We start from the raw sequence: 27,963 nt of genomic DNA on the forward strand, positions 1-27,963 counted from the left end.
CTTCCTTGCCAGGGCTCCACGCTCCACTTAGCCATTGGGTACAGGCTCTTTTCTCCTCAGGCTGCATATGTCTGCTTTTCACAAAATCGTCTGCCCACATTTTGCTTTCCTTTAGACAGATGAAGAATTTCCTAGCCACAGCGCCCAACCAAGCCTAACAGTTGCCCCGTGGGATGGATTCCTCCCGCATGGCCACTCAAGGGCAGAGAAGCAAGAAGTCGCATGCCTCACTGTCACCAAGAGAGAGTCAGTGTGGCCCCCACAACCTGCAGGGTCCATTGTCCCGCATGTGGCGCTGCCATCCTAGCCAGATCTGGTTATCCCTTGGCAGTTTCCCACAGTTTCCCAACCGCTACCGACAAATGGTGACCTCTACAGAGAGGGTGTGAGCGTAGCTGACTGTGGTTCTTGGTATTGGGGTCACTGAAATGAGAAGTGTGTGGTCTATGGAGGTCCCATGGGTCATTCCAAGTTTGGGAGACCCATTTCTTTCGCCTTCTGTTCTTCTACGTGTACCCCACCCAGACCCTTTCTTGGAGAGGGGGAAAAAATAATAAAGCACCCACAAGGCCCAACTACAGCATATTAAATTTCCTAAGAAAATACTAATTTTTATCATTCTTTCTTTCCAGTTGCCCTTGCTCTCCCCATTTCTGCCCACTAGTTTAAGGGGGGAAATAAAGATAATACCCCCTTGAAACACTACATTAATTATTCCAGAGTAAGAAGGTAGATTTGGTCTACTTTTAACAGCTGATCAACTCCTAATGGTACTGAAAACCACGCATTTCATCCACACAACAACCTTAAAAGCAGAAACTGGTGCCAAGACCTTCACAGCCAGAATTCATGTGGATGAAAGTTGAGGAACTGTGCCCGAAGCCCATCCTACCACCTTCCTTTCTTCATGCTCTCTACCTCTCACCCCACCTCTCTGCTTTTCTGAGAGTCCGCCTCCAAGGCATGGGTTATCTCCAGTGCTCTCTCCTCCTGCCCAAAGATTTATACCCTGCCCCACGTTAAGCCCCCACACACTCCTAGCCACTCCATGAGGCTTTTCTATCTGCTCCAGCCCAAGTGGATCTCACTTTTCTTTGAATTGTTAAAATGTTCATTCTCACCGATGTTCAAAATTATAATTCTGAACTTGGGAAGAGCCTTAAAGTCCAACCCTCTCCATTTACAAAATGGAAAATTGAGTCATGGCAAGCAGAAGCGACTTTGCCTTATGTCACAGCTAGTTTGTATAAGGGCAAGAGAAGAATCCAAGTCTCCTGACAGTGATCTGCCTTATAACCCCCCCCCCCAAAAGAATGCCAGAGACAGGGATGCCTGGCGATCACCAAGGGCATCATTTAATCTCCCTGAAAAGTAATTCAGGCAAAAGGGCCACCGCTTTGACTAGAATTCATTTTATTCTACTGCGAATCAGACACTTGCCTCCAACGACACTGGATATCACCTTGCTCTGAGCATCTCCAGCAACTATTGTCACTTGCTGTTTACTTTTCCCCAATTCTCCCCAGTTCTGCACTTCCCTGCTCAGGTCACTAGCTGGACACGGAGCACACAGATGTGTTTACTAACACATTCAGAGTTGAAAACGATCATTTTATAGTGATGCTAATTGGCATCAATATGTCCGTGAAGACGTGCTGTATGACAGGACTTAGGAGGAGGAGGTCCAGATGTCTGAGAATATACTTGTGTGGATCTTTTTCTTTTTAAACAATTTAAGATTTACAAAAAAGCTTCACAAAGAACTTTTTCCTTGAACTTTTTGAGAGTAAGTGGCTGACTGTGGTTCATGATGCACCATAACCCCTAAATACTCTAGTGTGTAACTCCTACTAAAGAAGATGTTTTCCTACATAACTATAAGCATCAAAATCCAGATATTCACACTGATACATTACTAGTATCTAATTCGCAGACCCCATTTGAGTTTTACCAACTGTCCCCCAAATATTCTTTATGACAAAAGTATCCAATCCAGGATCATACTTAGATTTAGTGGCCATGTCTTTTAATCCACATCAATTTAGAGCAATTCTACAGTCTTTCTTTGATTTTTGTGACTTCTAATACTTTTGAAAGTATTACAGGCCAATTATTTATAGAAAATTCTTCAATTTGGGTTTGCCTGCTATTTCTTCATGATTAGATTAGAGTATGTGTTTTGGGCAGAAATATCACAGAATTGATGCTCTCATTGTATCTTATCAGGTGGTACATAAATTTGTTCAGTTAACATCTTACTAACAGAATAACACAACATCAAAATATGTAATACTTATGAAACTAGAACTTCTGAGAGAATTTACAGAAGCAAACAATAGGGAAAGACTTTAACGAAATCCTCTTTGTTTTTGATAGATCAAGGGACAAAAAACTAAGGGAGAAGAAAGAAAACTGTAGAAACATCATTGATCTGGCTGTCTCATTTTCTATATATTGACTTCTGAACTCTATAAATAGATAAATATTTTTCCTTATATTTTTCTCCATAATTGACATGCTTTGAGTCACAGAGAAAATAGCACTGTTTCCCAAATAAGATAGTTTATATTTTATTTTAATAATAAAAGTATAAAACCTTTAACTATTTTAGTATTCACACATGCTTTTAGAAACTACTCTTGGGGAAAAAAAGAAATTACTCTTGGGACAGAGAAAAATCACAACCACGATTCAAGAATACATAGAAAATAGTAATAATGAGAACATCAGATTTTATAATCTGAAGAGATTCAATGTAATCAGAAGCATATTTGTAACATTAAATGTATTTTTAAAGAAAGTTTAAAAATGTACTAAAAATTTACTGAAGACATTATAAAGAAAGCCAAAATACCAAAAACAAAACAAAACAAAAACAAAAAACAAAAAACAACAACAACAACAACAACAAAAAAAAACGGAAAAGGACTCATTAAAGAAGAAGCAAAAACCGGGATCCCTGGGTGGCGCAGCGGTTTGGCGCCTGCCTTTGGCCCAGGGCACGATCCTGGAGACCCGGGATCGGGTCCCACGTCGGGCTCCCGGTACATGGAGCCTGCTTCTCCCTCTGCCTGTGTCTCTGCCTCTCTCTCTCTGTGTGACTATCATAAATAAATAAAAATTTAAAAAAAAAAAAAAGAAGCAAAAACTAATAAGCTGATACTGGAAGAAAAGAAAAACCTTGATAAGTACATAGAAGGGCTGCATAAATCTATGATCACTGAAGTAGAGTGGTATTGTTTCAGAATTGTACAGATGAATCAGGGAAATTATATAAAGTACCAGCAGCAGAGTTCATGTTATAAGTATTCCGTATCCCAAGAAGGTGGCATTTTATATCAATGAAGGATGACTCATTATTCAATAAATGGAGCTGGGAAAATAGTTTAGGAAAGGAAATTAGATTTCCTACCTTATTCCATGGAGCCTTAAAATACAAATAGATTAAAGAGTTATTTGTGACATTAAAAAATTATTTCTAGGAATGCCTGGGTGGCTTAGTGGTTGAGTGTCTGCCTTTGGCTCAGGTCATGATTCCGGGGTCCTGGGATTAAGCCCCACAGCAGGCTCCCTGTGGGGACCTTGCTTCTCCCTCTGCCTGTGTCTCTGCCTCTTTCTGTGTCTCTCATGAATAAATAAAGAAAATCTTTAAAAAATATATTTCAAAATACTAGAGGGGAAAAGATGACTCTTAAATCCTACATTGGAAACCATCTTCCTAAGAAGCATCAAGTATACATGGTAGCATCAAGACACTCTAAAGGAAAAAGATTAATACATTTAATTAAAGTTAAATGCCCAATTAACAAAGTATTTGCATTATATAAAACAAACGGAAGATATCCTGATATATAAATAACTCTAATAGAGCAGTTAAAAATAGGAAGACCTCATTTATTGGTGATTTGTATCTATATATTTCATCAATAAATACATTTTTCTAAAAAGCCAAGCTACACTAATAGGCAAAAAGATTCAATTAAAGTCATGAGATAGAACTACATGCCTTTCAGTTTGACGAAGATTAACGAAGATACAGTCTACCCAATGTTAGACTGTAAAAAATAAATCTCATATACTACTGATACAAATATAATTTAGAACATTCTTACTGGAGGGAAATATTGCAGCATGTATAAAAAATTTAACATGCATATTCCACTTCTAGAAATGTATTTTAAAGATACAACTATGAAAGTGAGCAAAGACTTATGTTAAAATTAGAGACAAGAGACAACCCACGGGCACCTGGGTGGCTCAGTCAGCCAAGCATCCAACTCTTGATCTTGGCTCAGGTCTTGATCTCAAAGTTATGAGTTCAAGACCCACACTGGGCTCCACGCCTGGCATGGAGCTTACTTAAAAAGGAAAAGAATTAGAGACCCCCTAAATGTCCAACTATAGGGGTTTGATTGAGTAAATTATGGTACACAACAAAAATGGAATAATATTCAGCTATTAAAATCATTTTGTAGAAAATATGTAACACTGAGTGAAAAAAGCAGGGTATAATAGACTGGATTCCTCTTTTAAAGTATTTATATATATATTATTTATAATTTATATATAAATTGCTATTAGTGATATATACTATATAGTATAGCAATTTATATATAAATTATAAATAATATATATAATTTCTTTATATATAAGAAAAAAATAGATGAATTTATACCAAAATATTAAGACATTAACAACAGTTATCCCTATTTGAATGACTTTGGTTTTTCAATTGGTGATCATTGTCTTTTCCATGCTCGTTATAGTGAGCATGGATATTTTTAGAAGCCAGAAAAAAAATCTACTATTTAAAAAAAATTATTTGAGCCCTGTAATGACAGTTACTAAATGTTTTTTTTTTTCCCAAAGACTGCTGGCAATGAACTTGGCTCACAACCAAAACCAGGTCTACTCAGGTTTCCTTCTCCTCCCCCATCACTGCCCATCTACTCCTCCTCCCGTGCCTTGCATCCCCAGAGCACTCCTCTGTACACTTTGCACACAAACAGCTCCTTCTGTGAGCCCTTTCCCAGGTTCCTACAATAATGAAAGGCCTGGAAGCCCCATCAGGCTTTGGGCTTTGACAGCAACTCCCATCTTCTGCCCTAGACCCCTAGGCAGCATATGCTCCAGCAGATTCTCATCCCTGCATGAGTCTCCTGAGCCTCAGCCAGCCCCAACACAATGGGAACATCACAGCTTCTGTGGAAAGGAAGCCAAGCCGAGAGCCCAGCATGGTCAGAACAAAGTGTCCGAGCTACAGAGCAGAGTGCAGCCTGTGGCGACTGCTGTCAGTATCTGTGTGTCCAGGGCTGACAACAGAGCCCCATGGAACGGCAGTGACTAACCAGAGCATCTGAGGCCAGCCCAGGATGATTTGTTCACAACCAGACAAGAGTCTTACTGCAATAATTGAACTTAATTATCCAGAACAAAACTAAGAAGGCATTGCCACTGTCCCTCCGTGCACATGGCCTGGATGGGCCTGGCTCCTCTGGACTTCTATAAGTAAAGAAGAAGAAGACACGAACAGTAGGTAGAGTGGCTTCCTGGCTACAAGGCAGTCTATTTTGGAGTCTTCCATTAGCCTCTAAGTCTCTTCCCAACTAGCTTCTGTCAACTAAAATAATTTCTAGACACCTTAACACAGTCACTCTGTAGCAGTCCCTATGAGTGGATTTGCTGCCTTCTCCTCGGGGGGCACGTGAGCAGGTGCATTCTGAGGAATGAGTGTGATGGTGAAGGCATTTTCTAAGTGAACAGATCTAGGAGGAGACCATGCACGATGAGGGGCCACTGCAGGGCTCTGGGGTCAATAGGAAAGAGGGAAAAACAAAAAGAGGGGGTGCCTAAAGTAGGGTAAGGAGATTCAGAGACACAGTTTTTCTGACTTTTTGTCTGAGGCCAGCCATGGGTTTGGAATTTCTGGCAGTCCTCAGTGCTTTCCTTAGTGGGGTGGTACAGGGGGGAAAATAGGGGGCTTCTTGTTTGATGTGAGTTGGGCTCAGGGTAGTGCTATTCAACTGAGTTCCCTCCAATTCTTGTTCTGCATTTTAGGTAATAGTCATTATAAGCTTGATTTTTCCAAAGAAAATTTAATATAAAATCCATATGGATTTAAACATTTTGAAGAGTCAATTCATTTTCACACATTTAGATCCAGAGTTTTTGCTTCAGTGGCGAGCACTCACCTGTGCCTTGGTTAAGGCCTTTCCGTCTCTTTTGTTACTCATCAAAACTTATCTATCCAATATCCTAGCTCTCTGAAAGCCTCCTTTTTCAGGGAGTGGAGGATGAAGAGTGACTGGTATGACCAAGAATCAACATTATTGAACATTCCTAGGTGCCAGTAATGTACTGGCCTGCATACATTGTAATATGTTCCTGATTGCGGAAGTCCTATTATTTTCACCTAACCTATTGGGTCAAGGAAGGGACTTAGACCATAACATTGGGTGATATGGAACTCATTTCATTTATAGATACAGTGCTCAAACTAATTCTAGCTCATACCTACCGTCCAAGTCTCAAGGATCCCAGTCTTCTCCAGACAAGGCACGTGAAGAGCCACGGCCACATCTTCTCATCATCTTTTCTCTAAGAAAAGCCATTTTATTCTGTATCATCAGCTTCTGTAGCTTCAGTGAACTTCTCCCATTGGTATATGAGGAGCTTAGGAAACAGTGTTCCCTTTGAGGAAGCAATTTCAATAACTCATGATTCAGTAAAGGAGACTTCTCAGAAACATCTCCTATCAATGGACTTCAATAATGTACAAATGTCTTCCTTATCCCTTGCATGTTGCTCTAAGGTATAAGCATAATAATCATAAACAAGACTTGCTATATTGTTGCCACTTTCAACAGTATTTGTGATGATATATCCATTGTAAAAAAAAATCACAGAAGTTGGTTGTCTTTTCCTAGAATAATAACAGATCCCTGACATATAAGAAACTAGGAAAAGGATGGAAAAAAGGAAAACTAGAAGCTTAGAGTCTCCCCCAACTACTCTTCTTGTTTTTGCCCATTTTCTTTTTCTTAGGAAAATGGGGAGGTGTTTCTTTTTTTATAAATTATAGCTTTTTAGAGATATCTCCACTAAAAAATAAACAGAGCCTCTTACTAAATTGTTTCATGTCTATATTCTTCGAAGAGTTTGGGCAAGAGGGAGAAAGAAGTATTTTCCCTAACTGACCACCTGGCTCTGCTATCCCATCCCCTGTACCTCTCCCTGTCTTGAGAGCTTCCTTACTTAATTCAAGTCTTATATTTGCTTTGGGATTTCATTTAATATAGTGGGTCTTCTCTGCATGAGAATCATTTCAGTCCCACAGATAGCTCTGGTTCTGGGTTCACCTTTCATGCAAGCCATTTCTTAGGTCACCTCATTTCTCCCATTTCTGTCTGGGGAAAGAATTGTTAAAAAAAAAATGAGTTCAATGTCTTATGTCCAATCAAAGTGATTCTCTTTAGACAATCAGTATTTCAGAATAATCTAAATCAGTACTAACCACTGGCATAAGGATACATGTAAAGACACAACTAAATTGAAAGAAATAAATCCTTATATTTATGGTCAATTGATTTTTTACAATGGTGTCAAGGAAATTCAGTGGGGAAACAATCGTCTTTTTAATACAGGATGCTAGGAAACTTGTGTATTGACGTATAAAGGGTGAACTCAGACCTCACATTATACACAGAAATTAACTTAAGATGGATCAGAGACCTAAATGTAAAAGTTAAAATATCAAACATTTAGAAGAAAACAAGAGAAAAATCTTGATCTTCAGGAACTTGGGTTAGCAAAAACTTCTTAGATAAAGCACCAAAAGCATGATCTAAAAAAGAAGAAAAAAATGATAAATTGGACTTCATCGAAATTCAATATTTTTGTGCCTCAAAAGACATCAAGACAATGAAACTAAGCCACAGAATGGGAGAAAATATTTTTGGAAATTACATAACTGATAAAGGGCTTATATCCAGAATATACAAAAAAAAACTCTTAAAATTCAGTAACAAAAACACTAAGAACTCAATTAAAAATGGACCAAAGACATAAATAAACATTTCACAAAAAAAGATATTGAATGGCTAATAAGCACACAAAAAGATGGTCCACATTATTAGTCACTAGAGAAGTGCAAATCAAAACCACACTGAGATATCATATTATACCCACTAGGATGGCTGTCAAAAAGACAGATAATAGGAAATGTTGTCCAGCATGTTGAGAAATAGAAACACTCACAAAATGCTGCTGGTGGGAATGTAAAATGGTATAGATACTTCAAAAAAAATGTTTGACAGTTTCTTAAAAGTTAAACATAAATTTACCATATGACCCAGCAATTCCAGACCTATATATGTAACCAAGAGAAAGGACAACATATGTGTACACAAAGATTTGCACGATTCATGGTAAACATTATTCATAATCACCTAAAAGTGAACATAACCCAATGTCCACAAATTGGTGAATACATAAACAAAAGGTGGTCTATACAACAATGGAATATTCTCAGCAACAAAAAGGAATGTAATATAGAAACATGCTTAAACATTAATAAATCTCAACAACGTTATTTTGAATGAAATGAAAGAAGCCAGACACAAAAGATTATATGCTGAATAAGTCCATGTATATGAAATGTCTAGAAAAGACAAATCTACAGAAACAGAAAGTAGATTAACGGTGCTTACAGCTAGGGTTAGAAGCAGGATTAATTGTAAATGGATACGAGAGATCTTATTGGAATGATGAAGTGTTTTAAAATGATTAGTGAGCTGTTGTATCACACATTGTGGTATTGTGCTGTTGTGATTATTGTGCTGTTGTGCTCAGTAAATCTACAAAAAAAAAAAAAGAAAGAAAAGAAAAAGAAATCACAGAATCATATACCTAAAATGAGTGAATTTCATGATATGTAAAGTCTATCTCAATAAGGTCAGTCACAACCAAAATAAATACAATGAAAGAAAATTGTAAAGCTCAATTTTCAATCTCAGTTTCAAATATTTTCTAATCCTTATCAACCCTGGGGGTGGGGGAGCGGGAGATTGGAAAAGTGAACTGTTCTTTAACCGGAAAAAAAAAAAAAAGAGAGAGAGAGAATTTCTTTTCTGGAAGCATACGATGACCCATTAACAAAAATCAAGTTCAAACTAACCTAGCCATAATCAAAGAGAATGCTAGTTATCTTCTGTGCTTTTTCTCTGTAGAAGGTATCCCATCTCAATAAGAATCAGTCCTGAATCTCCTATTCTTAAGTTACATATTAAAGCAATCACCCATATCTTCCCCAAAGATCTGTTCCAAACAGAAGGAAAAGAAGAAAGGAAAGAAGTGGGGAAAGAGAAGGGAGGGAGGGAGGGAGGGAGGGAGAAGAGAAAGCTAACAGGCTTAGAAGAGACAAAGCGTTTGAGATTTGAAGAACCTCAAGCCAAACTCCAAGGTTAGACAGATGTCACAAAGTTGGTGAACCAATTTCCCACAGCTCCAACTCTGGGGGCCAATTTTCAGGAAGAAGAACCCACTGCCACTCCATCCCTTAGCACACGTGCTCCCTTACACCCTATTCCCGAATGAAAACAAAACATACGCGTCATAACCACAGGACGGCAAGCAAAAGCTCAGCTACCCCCCTCCTCCACTACCAGGCCCATTAGCCATAGGAGCCAGCAAAGTGATGGAGCGCCCTCTCCTCTGAGGGCCAGGGACATCCGCCAACTACTCCCCACGTAGGGAAGCCCCCAGGCCCAAGGAGAATGCAGCCTGTCCTCGGCCTTCAGTGCTGAAACCCAGAGTCAGCTTCATTCTTCACAGGGTGCTGTGATCTCTAACAATCCTGTTCTTTTTTTTTTTTTTCTTCCTTTTGAGAGGGTGCTGATCATCAGTCAGGATTCTTCTAAAGAAGAAATATGTATTGTGACGTTTCAGAACACGTACACTGCAGAACCAAAAGCTGTGGCCTGTTCCGCCCGGGGTTAGCCCTGAAATGACCACCAAGGTATGCGTGTGTTAAACTTCTTGTCCACACCCTGCCAGCATCCTCATCGACACTCCTTCCCATCGGATTCAACTAGAGGAAGAATTCCAGCTGGGCAGGACCTGAAGAGCTATGATGCTGGGAACATGACATGGACCTAATTCTCTTTAAGACCTGGGAACTTTGGGTAGGTAGGCTGGGGAGAAGGGTGTGAGAAACGAACCTCCTCCCGACACAAAGAAGCAGTTCTGGTAACTGTTTATTTTACCCACAAAAGCCCTGCATGTCTATCGGACAAAAGGTGGTTTGTTCCTTTCCAGACTCAGTGATACTGTGGAATTGGCTGAGGTGGTTCCAAAAGGTGTTTGGCCAGTGCAAATGTATGAGCTTGGAAAAGGGCTTGCCAAATCCTGTTAAGGTTTATAGAAGTCAAGAAGCCATGGCATTCCAGCTCTGGTCGTATTTCTCAAGTTCGGCTTAAGTTTTGTGCTTGCAGTTGACTGGCTTTTTGTATTTTGATTTTCATTAACACAGAAGGCTTGCTGTTGGCAATAAGGCCTTGGAACGTCCTTGCTGGAGCTTAACATTTCAGCACATTTCGCATTGCCTAATGATGGGAGTTGTGGTTTGCCAGGAAGGGACTGTTAACGCTTTCCTCCTAGAACTGGGTAGAACTCTCCCCATGCAAACCTCAGCTAGTTCAAACAGAGCTTCTGTAATGGCAAAGGGAGAGAAAAGCTGCTATAAATACTTTTATAGGCTGCATAGGTGATTTACAACCCGCTTTATTAATCCTATAAAAAAGGCACAGCTGAACGCCTTTAAGTTACATGCATACAGATGACTAATTAAATACACAGTTAAAAGTCTTGACCTAGCACAATTCTGACCATTAAAGAAATAAGTCTTGAATTCCCCTCTAGGCAAAAGTTTTTGGATGAATTTGTGGGTGGAAGAGGGTAGGAGGGAGGTGGAGAGGGAAGGTCGACATCGTTGATGATGGCAGGTGAGAGAGCCGAGGGGGAAATGGGGTTTCTGCTGGTTCATGTTTACCCACTCTTCACTATACTTACCAAAGACAACATGGGACTGTAGGGCTGCCCCACACTGCCAAAGGCTGCTTCCCCTGATCTCTGACAATGACTGGGCCATGGTTAGGTTGAGTGGGATGAATTAAATTGCCTTTGGACACAGAAAGAATAGTAGAATCCTAACATTCAGGTTGGGAGGGATCCTATTAGCAGCCTCTCTCGGCCAACTGGCTTATTATCTCAGAAACTGAGATTCTGGGAAGAGAGAGGACTTTTTTCAGTTATAGGACTGATAAATGGCAAACCCAGGCTGAAGATCCAGAAGCCACCACAAGAACGTTCACTTTCCCGACACACCATTCATTCCTCGGGCTGTGTTGCTGGGAGGCACAACTTATTTTGGTAGGGGTGCAAGGGTGGGGGATTAGTGGAAGGCAAGTCAGGTAGGATATAATTCCAAAACTCAAAATGTTTGCCAAACCATTTATCAGAAACATAAAAGGCCCTTTCAGTTTTATGGTTCTTGGAAGGGATTGGAAGACAAGGGAGTGGCCTCTCCCATCAGAGGACAAGCCCCAACAATTCTCCCATCAGCTAAGTGGGGTTTTCTTTGTTGGTTGGTCCTCTCACAAAGTCGGGCTCTGTAAAAAAAAAAAAAAAAAATTAGAAGTTTCTAAATCAGGCTATGAAACTGTTGCATGAGAACACTAGGCCAATGGGTCAGGAAAACTACATAGCATGCCCGAGGGGCCACTGAAGGCAGCCAGTTTATTCCTCCCGCATCTAGCAGGTGACCCAGCCAAGTCAAGGTCACCTCCACACCTGCATGCTGCCCACATAGGGACTGCAGCTGAGAACTTTTCTCCCACTCACACATCCCTAGCCTCTTTGCTTAGTTCCCGTGTGACTCTGGGCCATTTGCTCCAAAATGGAAGACAAGCTTTCTTCCCTTTTTATATGTGAAGCACAGAGGCTTTTGCCTCCGCCTACAAACATTGCTCCCATTGCCCTCATTGTCTTTCCTTTATCTTCCACCCCGTTCACGAGTTAATTCCTACCTGTTAGTCAGGTTTCAGGTCAGAAGTCACTCCCAAATCAGAGGAGTCTTTCTGGATCCTAAGAATAGGATCTGCTCCCACAAGAGGCTATGCGTACCCTTGTTGTAGAAGCCATTCGTCACACTCTCAGAATCGTCTAGGTTTAGGGTGGTTCCAGCTAGACTACAGGCTCCAGGAAGGCAGGAGCTGTCTTGTCTTATTCACTGTCATATGTCTGACATACAAGATGGTGCCTGGCATATAGAGGGATGCTGTACAACAAACACTTGTTAAATCACCCAATGTCCCTCTTCCCCCTCACCATTTCTCCATTGCCTTTCATCTCAGAAAACAGTTTTATAGAATATGCTTTTCTTCATTTCAAATTTTAAAAATATTGTACTCTAGATGCAGGCATATGCAAGAATATGATTGAATATGGGGATTGGATTAGTTTCCCAGGACTGACATAACAAAGTATGGCTTGTAAACACCTGTATTCATGTTCACATGGCATTTTCTCTGTATGTCTCCAAATTTCCCTCTTTTTAAAGGACACCAGTCATTGAATTAAGGGCCCTTCCTAATGAACCCATTTTTAACTTGATTACATCTGTAAAAACCATATCTCCAAATAGGGCCACATTCTGAGGTACTGGGATTTAGGACTTCAGCATATGGATTTTGGGGGGATAACAGGAATAGTGGAAGTCACTGCAGCTATAGCTGGCCACTTAAAAGCCAAAAATCACAATGAAAATAAAAACACTTCCATTTTCTCTGCTGATTGGATATGGTCACTTTTTGGTAGGGCTTGGAAAGCCAGGCTGGGCAGCATAGTCTAGGGATAGAATCTTTTCCAAACTGGAGCATTCCAATCTTCAAGACCCTCCACTGTAGTGTTCAACCATGATGCAGGTGTTGTTTATTTCTGTTGTTTATTCATTTGTTTTGTTTTTTAGATCCCACATGTAAGTGAAATCATGCAATATTTATCCATCTCTGACTTATTTCAATTACCATAATATCTTCTAAGTCTATCCATGTTGCTTCAAATGGCAAGATCTCATCCTTTCTGATGGCGGAGTAATATTCCAGTGTGTGTGTGTGTGTGTGTGTGTGTGTGTGTGTGTGTACTATATCTTCTTTATCCACTTATCTATCAACAGGCACTTTGCTTCCATGTCTTGGCTATTATAAATACTGCTACAGTAAACATAGGGATGTATGTAGCTTTATGAATTATTGTTTTTATTTCCTTTGGGTAAAAACACAGTAGTGGAATGACTGGATCATATGGTATTTCTTTTTTTAATGTTTTGAGAAACCTCCACCCTGTTTTCCATGGTGGCTACACCAATCAGGTAGGACTTACTGTTGTTCTTTCCCCACCCCTCCACATTTCCATTTTATTTACGATTTCTTCCCTGCCAAATGTTTAAATACTTACATAGTCAAGTGATAAGTCTTTTCCTACTTATCTTTTACTGTTCACATGTGTTTTACCCTTAGGAGCTTCGCTGATCCCCTGGTGGCATCTTCTGTCCCCTGCCTCCCACATCAGGAGCTGTTCAATCTGACTCCTTTAGGAGCTCTGAGGAACTGCACAGGCTCCTTAACTGATTGGCTGTATTTTCTCAGGGTAGCTTTGCAATATCCCTTAATAGCACCAAACAGCACTTCTATTCATTGTGTTTATCACATTTTGTGTAATTGTCTGAGTAGATGTCTATGTCTCTCATCAGGCTGATCTCCACTAAAGGTAGGGACTATGTCTTGTTCAGTGTTGTCGCCTGGAGCTTAACACAACGGCAGGCAAACAACAGGTGTTCAATTAATATCCTCTTGAATGTCATCACTGGGGCCTTTCAAACTCTCCTTTGGGTGCCCCTTGCCCTTCCAGTATCCATGTCTCACATACAAAGTTTTCTCAGATTATTCAGAGCTCAGCATCTGATAACATCATCAGCCCACTGGTCACACAGTATGAAGATGATCAAGTGTGACTCCACTCCAAAAATAGTTTTATTAGTAAAAAGGAGCTAAGGATTGAATACATCAGAGTCTCTCAAATTCTATCCGTAGGCCTACTTTTTCTACGTATGAAGCTGAACCAGATTAAGTGACTCTATCACCCAACACCTTGGCCGCTTCTTTAACTAATCTCTGTCAATGGTTCCTTCTCTGAGTCACACAGCCAACAAACACTGCAATTTTAGTGGATTACATTTTGCTGTTACTGTTTTTAGGGTGGGAAGCTTGATCCCTATTGAGAAATGGATCTGTAGAAAGAATTTTAGACACCTTTCTATGTGGCCACTGAATAGAATAATGGGATCCTATCTCTCAGAGTACACATGTGGCAACTACCACTTCAGCCTACTCATTCTTCCTCCTCCACAGACCCCCGCTGAGCAAAGAGAAGACACATGCTTGCTGAACTGCCGTAAACCTAGAAATCAAATGCAATGCTTTTCTTCAAGAAAAATAACCTTCCTTCATGTTTCTTATTTCCACCTTAGCAAAATTAGGCTGCTACTCAGGAACTGGGCAAGCATGCAAAGGGAGAGAATGAGAAGAATGAAGGGGGATGCGTTTGTCAAATCCAGCACAAGTTTGCTTTTGGATTTGCTATGAAAGTGATTCATTTGGTAAACAATATAGCTGCTGTAAGAGGCAGTCCTGTCAGATTTGATGGATGGCTGTGTATCTCTGGATCTTCTGCAGTTGTCAGGACAGACAGGCTTTGGGGCCAAGCAACCATATCAAATACATCTTGAGTCAATAAGAAATATGAGAAGTCTTCCTACAACTGATAAAAAAATAAGGCAAAGTTTTCTGAATACTAGAACTCTGGACCCACTCTTCAAGCTCGCCTTTTGACGACAGTTTCACATCTAACCTATCCAAGTAATCATGCTTTGCAAGGGAGAGCTCTGCAGAGTCATTCTCCCTTTCACAGGGCAAGACCAAACTCAGTTGCTCCCCAAATAGGAAGACCTTGCTAGGGGGATAGCTAAGTGATGGCCATTATGCAGAAAGACTGAATTTCTGGTAAATGTGAGCTTAAGAGGATAAATCAGTGAATTGGATAATGACCCTTCCCTTTTCTTAGCCCCACTCCTCATTACTAGCTGAAGGACCACCAATAAGACAGCCCCTGGGGTCACAAGCAGTGAGAGCCAAGAATAATCATCCATGGGCTGTTGGCAGGTAAAATAACATGGCCAGTGGTAGAGCTTACTGCCATTTCCCTCCTCCACTCAGGCTTAAAGGACAGTAGATTATGCTCTAATCTGACCTCTCATAAAGCCTAAATCCTGGCCAGGAAAAGCACTAATTTTGACCGAGGGAATGTGACTGGTAGAACTCTGGGAAAGCCTTCTCCATCGAATACCTCTGTACACTCACTTACATCTCCTGGTCTCTCAAAGCCCTGCTATGGCACCTTTAAGACATTGAAGGAATTGTGAAACACAATCATAAAAGGGTGAAATTAAGCCATTTCTCACAAGACATTTCTAAAGAAACGTGATTCTGGTGCCCACCAGCAAGCAATGTATGAGTAATTCCTTGCTCTACATTTTAAATGTTTTTATTTGACTAATGTCAAAATCAAAGTCTTTCCAATAGTCTCTTTAAGCACCCAAAGAAGCAATAACAGAAAGGGAAGCCCTTGTCCTGTTTGAGTTGCATGGTTTATGCCCCGTGCCCTTCCTCCCCCACCATTTAGCTCTCTCTGCCCACACTCACTTTGATTCTGCAGACTGCTTTTGTGTTTTTCCTTCCTCTGAGTACCTTCCAAATCACTTATCAACATCAGCTGCAATTCCTTTGTGTCTTGTTCCGATCATAATCTCCTAATCCTCCCCAGACGCCATGCCAAGAGCAGTAGTGCAGCCGGGCCTGCAACCACAGCTCATGACTCAGCACCTCGGACAGAAGAGCAGGGCCTTTGGCCCCAGGGACCTATGCCAGCACTAGTCACTCACTCTTTCCAGACCCAAGGGACAACTCTGTCTGCATTTCTATTTTGCCAGGAGTAACACAGAACTGTGCAAGGGCAGAGAGTACAGGCCTGAAGTGAATAAGGTTGGAACAGGAGCCTGCTGACAGGAGAGTCTACACAAAACCAGATGCACCCTTAGCACTAGGAGTTCACCATTTGGGCCAGGCCTTTCCTTGATCACAAGTTTAACAATGCTAGCTATCATTTATGGAGTATTTTTTAAAATTTACATTCAATTGCATTTATGGGGTAGTTGATGTGGGCCAGGGATTTTTCAAATACACTTTCCGTGCATTAGCTCCTGAAATACTCATAGCCACACACAAAAGAAAGTTCTATTCTTTCCTCTATTCTTCAAGTGAGGGATATGAAGCCTGAAATCACAAAGGGATTTAAGCCTGAGCAGCCAACTTCAGAGTCCATACATTTAACCACATTATTCCTTTTCAGTTGAGAAGAATTTTGTAGCTCCAGGTTCTATAAAACTTAGGAGAGAGTTCTGTGTTCCTTTCCTACTAATTCAGACCCAAATCATTTGCATGCCAAGGAGGAGGGCCCATATGGGGTGGGAAGCATGTCACAGGCAACAGCTGTGCTGCCTATTAATGAACCTTTGGTTCTTGTCTTAAGAGTCAAGTGACAGGGCCTTGTCCACATAAACCAACATCTTCTGTCAATTTACAAATTCCATGATGGAAAAGGACAAGCAAAAAGTTGCTGCCTATCCAAAAATGTTTGAGAGGATATGGTATGCAGCAAGCTTCAGACAAGGGACGCAGCAAGCATGGCTCTCATCCACCTGCTCGTGGCCCTGTGGCATACCACAAAATAGCAAGGACACAGTGCACTTCATGGTATGCCACAGCCTCAAATGCATATTTGTCACATACCATTCACTCCGGCAACATGCATTCCACATACTCCAGAATTCTGCAACTCATGCTGTTTTGCCTTCTGATGCAACAGCTTGCTGACAGTAAATACTTCTTGATAGAGGACCTCTGCTCCCAAGCTGAGTGTTATTTGACTAATGTGTTAGATTCCTTCCCCCCACACACACACTTTAAGCCACACCTCCATAATCTTCACACACCCTGGCCTGCATAGCCTGCAAAAAATTCCATTCTGTCCCAAAGAGGACTGCATTCTACATGATTCCTTGTCTCTTCAACCCAAGTTTGTCATGGGACCTCTTGACACTTAGGGCTGCCAAGAACAACTTGGAATTCTTGCAATCAACATATTCTATGCTCCTCCTGGCCCTGACACTAGGGGAGCCCCACCTTTCCTGAGCACATTCCATTCCTACTCATACCACTCACCCTGGTCTCCTTTATTCCCTCATTGGGTGGTGCCACTCAAGTTTGCAAGCTTTTCTTTTCCCTTAGGCAAGGGATTTGTATGTGACAGTTATGTCAGCTTGATGTGGTTGGGCAAGATGTTAGTATATAACAATCAGGAGACTGTGGCTTCCAGTTCTGATTCTTGTGCTAAGAACAAAGCCAGGTGCCAGTTGTGTTCACAATTACTAGGTCATCAACAAACCATGTGGACATAAAATCATGTCCCTACTTTTATTACTAGGAATACCTTCAAAGTCAACTTCACCCCTCAATGCCTTATTTCACTGTTCCAAAACAACAGTTGTGTTCTATTTAAATACCCCTCCCTTGCTTTATTTTCTTCTTTCATTTCTTTTTATATATGTAGTTTTGTATGTTTCATGCATCTTCATAAACTGGTTTCAATGCCTTCTGATTATAAGTGGTAGAAGGAGTAAAGGAAGAAATTAAAGAAGAAAGGAACAAAAGAATAAAAGAAGGAGCAAAGAAAGGAAATAAGGAGGGAAGGAGGGGTGCCTGGATGGCACAGTCCATTAAGTATCCGAATCTTGGTTTTGGCTCAGGTCATGATCTTAGGGTCCTGTGATTAAGCCCGGCATCAGGCTTCTCACTCAGCATGGAGTCTGCTTGAGATTCTCTCTCTCCCTCTCCCTCTGTGCCTCCCACTCATGCTTTCTCTCTCTAAGAAAGCAAATAAAATCTATTTTAAAAATAGGAAGGAAAGGAGGGTCGATGCAAATAAAATTAAGAAATTCCCAACAGAACTCTGTCCATAGCAAATAAGCCCAGAATGCCTTAGCAAATTTAGCTTTTCCATCTAAGCAGAGCAAGGTGCAACCAAGAGTCAGAAAGCATCTGAAATCTCATAAATAAAAAATGAATAGCTTAAATATATTCTGTGCACATCTTTACAGGTGAGTTCAACTTTCTGCTTCTCTCTTTCCTCTGTAAAATGAGATGGGGAATATGGAACTGGACACAATAATTAAAGTAAGACTGTCTCTTATAAAATATTTCCATTACAAATACAAAGTAGTGTTAATAAGGTAAGTGAAAAACTCTGTTCCAAGCAGTATGCTAATTGTTGGAAGAACATAATCATTTGTCACTATTATCAAGGCAGAACCACAGATGCTAATTTTACCTTAGAAAGTGTCCTCTGTGTTTGACAAAAAATACATGATAATTATGGAAAGGGTATAAATAGTTCAAAGCACCCCAAGAACTTTCTTTGCCTTTGGCCTGCTCAGTTCCCCTTGGAAAGAACTGATCCTGGTACACACTATTTTACATAGACTGGGCTTACTCTGCTGAGCCTCTTTACCTCTTATTTGTCTTTGATGCCTCTTAATCTTCTTGAAACTCTCTCCTTCCATTTGCTTCCACCATTCTTTGCCTATTCTCTGCCAGTCCTCTTGCTTTATTGCTGGGTCCTCTTCCCCTGTCTTAACTGTAGCCCCCTCTCTGCTTACTTTACACCCTTCTCCCTTCCACTACATCAGTATTTTCCAATGGGGCATTTGCCTGTGGCAGTTCAATGTGTGCAGCTGTCTTTTGTATTATAGAACATTTGGATTCCTTGATGCCCACTCAGTCATGCCAGTAGGGCCACCTCTGGCCCTGTCAGTGAAAAACATCCTTGCATATTTCAGGAGGTTCCCTAGAGAGGCTGCATCACTCACATATTTTGAGAATTTCTGTGCCATTTTACCATACCCAGCCCAAATATCTCCTCTATGCTTGAGACCATTGTTGACTAACTATTATTACTTGTATAATGCAGAATAATGCCAAATTTCTGTCTGAAGCAGAAACCATCTCCCACTTCCCTCAATCTGATTTTCCTCCTGAATTCCTACCTCTGTGCTTGCTTTGGCAGCACATATACTGAATTCCTATCTCAGCTGGCCACACACAATCATGAAAGCCAGAAACATAGGTATCAACTTTCACTCTGCCTTCTTCAAATCTCACATCAATTAGTCACCATGTCCTTTTAATTCTACCTCTTGAATACATTTGTCTGTCTTTCCCCCTCTATCTTCACATAATAACCATTTCTTCTATAACCCAGTGATTTTTAGACATAGGATCTTTTTCCTACTGACTGGCCATGAAAGGTCTCCCAATAAGCTGCATAATGATCAAATAAGTTTAAAGGGAATTATTGAGTAATAAACATCATATCTAAATGCATATGTATCTAAACACACATTGAGTAAAAACATGGTTCTATTCAGAATCCATGTTTCTCTAAATTCTTTTATTACTACCAAGTGAAATTCTTAGAGTAAGTGTCTTGAGGCATAATTTGTCCTATCTGAGTGAACTAAGGTCAAGAAAAGCTTGTGCACCACCATGATATTGCACCACAATGAGTTCTTAAACTCATTCTTAACTCCTATCCCATCCTTTTCCCCTCTCTCTTCTTCCTCCCAAGTTTGTTCTTCTAGAAAGTCACAGAATTATTTTCCTAAAATATTTGATGTTATCATGCTTCTGTTGAAATTTGTTCAATGTATTTTTATAACCTCAAACATATATCTTGCTCAACTATATGTGAGATTTTAGGATATGATACCTCTTGACTTCATCTTCTCTCCCTTCCTTGGTCTCCAAATTTTATATGAAGCTCTAGTAATACCAAACTTAGAGCTTCCCAACTGTACCTTATAGTTCTGTACCTCTTTGTCTTTGTACACATGGCTCTCTTGGCCTAGAATTGCCTCCAACTGATTCAACTTATGTTTTAAAGGTATCCATTCTGAGGTATCCCTGGGTGGCTCAGCGGTTTGGCACCTGCCTTCAGCCCATGGCACGATCCTGGAGTCCCGGGATCAAGTCCCACATCAAGCTCCTTGCATGGTGCCTGCTTCTCCCTCTGCCTGTGTCTCTGCTTCTCTCTCTCTCTCTCTCTTTCTCTCTCTCTCTCTCTCATGAATAAATGAATAAAATCTTTAAGAAAAAGTATACATTCTGGTACACTAGAAAAAACTAGAAAAAGTAGAGCAAAATAAATCCAAAGTAACCAAAAGAAAAGAGATAAAGAATTAGAGCAGAAATCAATGAAACTGAAAACAGAAAATTAATAGTGAAACTCAGTAAAGCCAAAAGCTTGTTCTTTGGAAGGATCAGTAAAATTAATAAGCCTCTATCCAGACTAACTTAAAAAACAAGAGAGAAGACACAAATTACTAATATCAGAAACTAAAGAAGGGCATCACTACAGATCCCATGGAAATTAAAATGATAATAAAGAAATACCACAAACAACTCTATGACCATAAATCTGATAATTTAAATGAAATGGACATATTCCTTGAAAGATGCCATCTGCCAAAATTCATACAAGAAAAAAACCAGACAATATAAATATAACTATATCTAGTAAAGAAGTTGAATTAATAGTTAATAATCTAAAAGAGAAAGAACCAGGTCCAGACAGGTTTACTGGTGAATTCTACCAAACATATGAAGAAAATATTATATCAATTATTTTATCTCTTTCAGATGAAAAAACTAGAAGGAATACTTCCTAACTCATTCTATGAGGTCAGCATTACCTTAATATCAAAACTCGAGAAAGACATTACAAAAAAACTACAGACCAGTATCTTTCATGAACATAGATGCAAAAATCCTCAACAAAATATTAGCAAATCAAATCTAATAATTTACAAAAATAGTTGTATGCTATGACCAAGTGGGATTTATTTCAGTTGTGAAAGGCTGATTCAAGATTCAAAAATCAATTAATGTAATCCATCACATCAATGAGCCAAAAAAAGAATAATCATGTGATCATATCAATAGATGCAGAAAAAACATTTGACAAAATCCAGCACCCATTCATGATGGGACAAAAAAAACCTCTCAGTAAATAGGAATAGAGGGAAACTTCCTCAACCTGATAAAGAATATCTCCAGAAAACCTACAGCTAAAACTATGCTTAATAGTGGGAAACTTGGGGGACACCTGGGTGGCTCAGCTGCTGAGCGTTTGTGTTCAGCACAGGGCATGATCCTGGAGTCCTGGGATTGAGTCCCACATCGGGCTCCCTGCATGGAGTCAGCCTGTGCCTCTCTCTTTCTCTTTCTCTCTCTCTCTCTGTCCCTCATGAATAATACAATCTTTAAAAAAAAATAGTGGGAAACTTTAGGCTTTCCCACCAAGGTCAGAAACAAGACAAAAATGTTTCTTCTCAGGACACCTGGGTGGCTCAGTGGAAGGCAGACGCTCAACCACTGAGCCACCCAGGTCTGCCTTCGGCCCAGGGGTGATCCTGAGTCCCACATCGGGCTGCCTGCAGGGAGCCTGCTTCTCTCTCTGCCTATGTCTCTGCCTCTCTTTCTCTGTCTCTCATGAATAAATAAATAAAATCTTTTTTAAAAATGTTTTTTCTCATCATCCCCTTTCAGTATCATACTGGAAATCCTAGCTACTAGAAATCCTAGCTACTTCAATAAGACGAGACAAGACAAGAAAATGTGTACAGATTGCGAAGGAATAAACAGAACTACCTTTGTTCACAGATGATTGTTTATGTAGAACCAAACCAAAAAAACTAACACAAAAGTTTCTAGAACTAATAAGCAACTATAGCAAGGTTACAAAATACAAAATTAATATATAGAAGCCACTTTTCTATACACCAGCAAAGAACAAGTGGAATTTGACATTAAAAACACAATACACTTAAATTAGTACCCAACAAAACTAAATAGTTACATACAAATTTTAAAAGTATGCATGAGATCTATTTGAGGAAAACTACAAAATTCTGATGAGCTAAATAAGTGGAGACCTCCATGTCCACAGATAGGAAGACTCAATATGATCAAGATGTCAGTTCTTCCCAAGTTGACCTACAGATCTATAGATTTACTGCTGCAAACCCAATAAAAATTCTAGTATGTTATGTTGTGGATATTGGCAAACTGAGGGTAAAGTTTATTTGAAGAAGCAAAAGCCACAAGATAGCCAACACAATATCAAAAGATACAAACAAAATTGGAAGACTAACACTATCTGATTTTAAGACTTAATATAAAGATACAGTAATCAAGACACCATGGTATTGGTCAAAGAAAAGACAAGAGATCAATGGAATAAAATAGGGAAACTATAAATAGACCCACACAAATATGTCAACAGGTTATGACAAAGAGTGAAGACAATACACTGGAGCAAGATAGTCTTCTTAATATTTGGTGCTCAAACAACTGGGCATCCATGTGCAAAATAAATGACAAATGAAATTAGACACAGACCTTACATCCTTCACAAATACCAACATAAAATGGATCTAGAGCTAAATGTAAAACACAAAACTATAAAACTCTTGGAAGATAACATAGGGAAAAATCTAGATGACTTTGGGTATGACAATGACTTTTTATACACAACACCAAAGGCATGATCATGAAGAAAATAATCGATAAGCTGAATTTCATTAAAATTAAAAACTTCTGGTCAGAGAAAGACTGTCAAGAGAATGAGAAGACAAGTCACAGACTGGGAGGAAATATCTACAAAAAACATAGCTGATAAAAGACTATTATCCAAAAATGTACAAAGAACTCTTAAAACTCCACAATAAAAAGAACAAACTACCCAGTTAAAATATGGGCCAAACACCTTAACCAACACTTCACCAAAGAAAATACACTGATGGCAAATAAGCATATAAAAAGATGATCCGAATCACATGCCATCAAGAAATGCAACCAAAACAACCATGAGATGCCACCACATGTCTATTAGAATGGCCAGAATATGGAACCCTTACAACATCAGATGTTGCTGAGGATGTCAAACAAGAGGAACTCACTGCTGGTGAGAATGCAAAATGGTACAGCCCCTCTGGAAGAGAAATGTGTGGTTTCTCACAAAACTAAACATGCTCTTACCCTATGATTCAGCAATTGAACTCCTTGGTATTTACCCAAAGTTTGAAAACTTGTGTGCAGGGGTGCCTGGATGGCTCAGTGGGTTAAGCATCTGCCTTCAGCTCTGGTCATGATCCTAGGATCCTGGGATCGGACTCCCTGCTAAGCTGGAAGCCTGTTTCTCCCTCTCCCTCTGCCTGCAGCTCCCCCTGCTTGTTCTCTCTCTCTCTCTCTGTTAAATAAATAAATAATTTTTTAAAAACTTAGGTGCACATAAAACTTGCACACAGATGTTTAAAGAAGCCCTATTCATAATTGCCAAAACCTAAAAACAACTAAGATAACCTTCAATAAGTGATTGGATAAACTATGGTATGTCAGATAATGGAGTATTAGTACAAAAAGAAATGAGCTGTCAAGCCATGCAAAGACACAAAAGAACTTTGAGTGTGTATTACTACATGGAAGAGGCCAATCTGAAAAGGCTATGTACTCTATGATTCTAACTATATGACATATTGGAAAAGGCAAAACTATGGAGACAGTAAAAAGATCAATGGTTGCTCAGTTTTGGGGTGGGAAGACAAGAAAAGAGATAAATAGGTGGAGCATAAAGATATTCTAGGTATTGAAAGTGTATGATACTAAATGACGGATACATGTGTCCAAATCCATAGAATGTACAACACCAAGAGTGAACTTTAATGTAAACTATGAACTTTCGGTGATTATGATGTGTCAGTGTAGGTTCATCAATGGTAACAAATATACCACTCTGGTGTTGGATGTGGATAATAGGGAACCTATGCACATATGGAAGCGGAGATTTATAGGAATCTCTGTATATCCCTCTCAATGTTTCTGTGAATCTGAAATTTCTCCAAAAAATTTGTCTTTAAATCGTATCACACACACCAAGGGTGATGACTAACACCCAAGATGGCTCCGAATGATCCTAATGTGCTGATCAGATCCTGTAGCCCTGAGATGACTGCAGCCCTAACCAACATCCTGAGTGAAATGTCATGAGAGATCCCAGCAGAACCATCCAGGTAAACTATACCTGAATTTCTGACCCACAGAAAGTAATATATAAGAAATCTTTTTTTTTTAAATTTTTTTTATTTATTTATGATAGTCACAGAGAGAGAGAGAGAGAGAGAGGTAGAGACACAGGCAGAGGGAGAAGCAGGCTCCATGCACCGGGAGCCCGATGTGGGATTCGATCCCGGGTCTCCAGGATCGCGCCCTGGGCCAAAGGCAGGCGCCAAACCGCTGCGCCACCCAGGGATCCCTATAAGAAATCTTGATTATTATTTATAGTCACTTGATTGTGTGGGTAATATTTTACACAGCAATAATTGTGTTTCTTCTTGCTAGTAAAATAAAACTGGAAAATAAAATTTTAAAAAAGCTTATAATTGAAAAAAAAACCATGAAATACTTAGGGATAAATACAAAATAAAGGAAAACCTTTCCCTAAAATTACAGAGCATTGCTAAAAGAAATTAAATATCTAAATAAATAGAGCTATCTACTGTGCTCATGGATTGGAAGACACAGTATTGTTAAATATCAGCTCTCCCTCAATTAACATAGAGATTCAGCAGGGACCTCTGTCAGAATCCAACAATATTTTTATAGGACTTGACAAGCTAATGCTAAAATTATAGATGGAAATGTAAATAATCCAGAGTAACCAAATAAATCTTGAAATAAGAAGAACAAAGTTGAAGGAAAGCCTTAAATTATCTTATTCCTGAATTATTATACAGCTATATGATTCAATATAACGTGTTATTACCATAAAAGTAGACATATGGATTAATGAGACAGAACTAGGCCAGACATATAAGATCAATTGGTTTTAGCAAGAGTGCTAAGACATTTCAGGAGAAAAGGAAGATCTTTTAACATATGATGTTGAAATTACTGGATATCCTTTGGTGGAAAAAAAAATGAACATCAACTTCATCTCACATCATACCCAAAAGTTAGCCTAAAATGGCCATAGAACTAAATATATACATGGAAACTATAAAATTCCTAGGAGAAAATCTTTGTGTTCTTGAGGTAGGCAAAGATTTGGTAGGCATAGGACACAAAACCACAAACTATAAAGGCAAAATGACAAATCAGCCATTATCTGAATTTAAAACTATTGCTCTTCAATGATCACCACTAAGGAATCAAGAAGTAAAGACAATATGGAGGAAATCATTGTAATTACATATATGGAAAAGTACTTGTATCCAGAATAAAGAACTCAAAACTCAATAATAAAATGGCAAAATTTTTTTTAAATGGGCAAAGAGTGTAACACAAATATTTTACAAAAGATGGTATATTGCCAGTTACACATGAAAAATTCTCACCAAAAATAAATAAATAAATAAAAGAAAAATTCTCACCATCGGTCATCATCAGGAAATTGTGAAATACCTCTACACATGTTAGAATGGATAAAATTTAATACCAACTGTGATGATGTTGTCAAATTCTCATGAAAAATGGTACATTTTACTTTTTAAAAACTTTTAAAATCCAATTAGCTTCAGACATAGTGTTCAATAATATATCAATTGCATATAACACCCAGTGCTCATCACATCACATGCCTTCCTTGCCATCACCAGTTACCCCATCCCCACACCAACCTCCCTTCCAGCCACCCTGTTTGTTTCCTATAATTATGAGTTTCTCATGGTTTGTCTCCCTCTCTAACGACTCCCCATTCACTTTTCTCTCCCTTCCCCTATGATCCTCTGGGCTGTTCCTTATATTCCACATAGGAGTGAAGCCATATGATAACTGTCTTTCTCTGATGGACTTCCTTCACTCAGCATAATACCCTCCAGTTCCATCCATGTCAATGTAAATGGTATGTATTCAACCTTTCTGATGCCTGAGTGATATTCCATTGTGTGTGTGTGTGTGTGTGTGTGTGTGTGTGTGTGTGTACTACATCTTCTTTATCCATTCATTTGTTAATGGACATTTGGTTCTTTCCATAGTTCAGCTATTGTGGACATTGCTACTATCAACATCGAGGTGCAGGTGTCCCTTCGGATCATTACATTTGTATCTTTGGGATAAATACCCTAGTAGTGCGATTTCTGGATCATAGAGTAGCTCTATTTTCAACTTTTTGAGGACCCTCCACACAGTTTTCCAGAGCGGCTGCACCAGTTCATATTCCCACACACAGTGTAAGAGGGTTCTCCTTTCTCCACATCCTCACCGACATTTGTTGTTTCCTGTCTTGTTAATTTTCCCCATTCTCACTGCTGTGAGGTGCAATCTCATTGTGATTTGATTTGTATTTCCCTGATGGCAGGTGATGTGGAACATTTTTTCATGAGTTTATTGGCCATTTGTATGTCTTCTTTGGAGAAATGTCTGTTTATGTCTTCTGCCCATTTCTTGACTGGATTTTTTAGTTTTTGGGTGTTGGGTTTGATTAAGTTCTTTATAGATCTTGGACACTAGCCCTTTATCTGATAGGACATTAGCAAATATATTCTCCCATTTCATAGGCTGCCTTTTAGTTTTGTTAACTGTTTCCTTTGCTGTGCAGAAGCTTCATATCTTGATGAAGTCTGAATAGTTCATTTTTGCTTTTGTTTCCTTTGCCTTTGGAGATGTGTCTAGCAAGAAGTTGCTGCAGCCGAGGTCAAAGAGGTTGCTGCCTGTGTTCTCCTCTAGGATTTTGATGGATTCCTGTCTCATATTTAGGTCTTTTATCCATTTTGAGTTTATCTTTGTGTAAGGTGTGAGGAAATGGTCCAATTTCACTCTTCTACATGTGGCTGTCCAGTTTTCCCAGCACCACTTATTGAAGAGACTGTCCTTTTTTCATTGGATATTCTTTCCTGTTTTGTCAAAGATGAGTTGACCATAGAGTTGAGGGTCCATTTCTGGGTTCTCTGTTCTGTGTCATGGATATATGTGTCTGTTTTTGTGCCAGTCCCATACTGTCTTGAGGATCACAGCTTTAAAATAGAGCTTGACATCCAGAATTGTGATGCCACCAGCTTTGGTTTTCTTCTTAAACATTCCTCTGGCTACTTGGGGTCTTTTCTAGTTCTGTACAAATTTAAGGATTACTTGTTCCAGTTTTGTGAGAAATGTATATGGTATTTTGATAGGGATTCCACTGATAATATCTATGCTACCCAGAACAATTTACACATTCACTTTAGAAAACTGTTTGACAATTCCTTAGAAGTTAAACATGAAGTATTTACCGTATCACCCTTGCCATACTATTTGCACAAGAGAAATTAAAACTTATGTCCATAAGGCTTACATATGAAGGTTTACAGCAGAGTTATTAGTAAAAGTCAAAAACCAGATCAATTCAAATGACCATCAATAGATGAATGGAAAAACACAATGTATTTTACCTTCACAACCAAACACCACTCAATAAAAAGGAATAGACTACTTGTACAAGTTAACACAATAGGTAAATATCAAAATCATTCTGCTGCATCAAGGAAGTAGGACACAAAAGAGTATATAAAGGGTTCCATTTATACAAAATTCTAGAAAATACAAACTAATCTGTAGTGACAAAACAGTTAAGTGATTCCACTCCTACTTATATGCCTAAAAGAAATAAATGACCTCACAAGAATCTTATACACAAATATTCATA

General features: G+C 39.3%; 1 long non-coding RNA gene across 2 annotated transcripts; it reads right to left on the reverse strand.

The window, feature by feature from the left end:
* Positions 1 to 7,575: 7,575 nt before the first annotated feature.
* LOC121498152 lies at positions 7,576 to 16,446 on the reverse strand. 2 transcript variants are annotated; one of them, XR_005989623.1, is made up of 3 exons: positions 15,816 to 16,445; positions 11,068 to 11,666; positions 7,576 to 7,843 (listed from the first exon to the last, which is right to left on the reverse strand). It is a non-coding gene; the product is annotated as an uncharacterized LOC121498152 (long non-coding RNA). The 2 variants fall into 2 exon arrangements; XR_005989624.1 differs by lacking the exon at positions 7,576 to 7,843 and adding an exon at positions 10,396 to 10,707 and having other exon boundaries at positions 15,816 to 16,446.
* Between the last annotated feature and the right edge of the window lie 11,517 nt (positions 16,447 to 27,963).

Source organism: Vulpes lagopus, chromosome 8 (assembly GCF_018345385.1).
Source record: "Vulpes lagopus strain Blue_001 chromosome 8, ASM1834538v1, whole genome shotgun sequence".
Classification (NCBI taxonomy): domain Eukaryota; kingdom Metazoa; phylum Chordata; class Mammalia; order Carnivora; family Canidae; genus Vulpes; species Vulpes lagopus.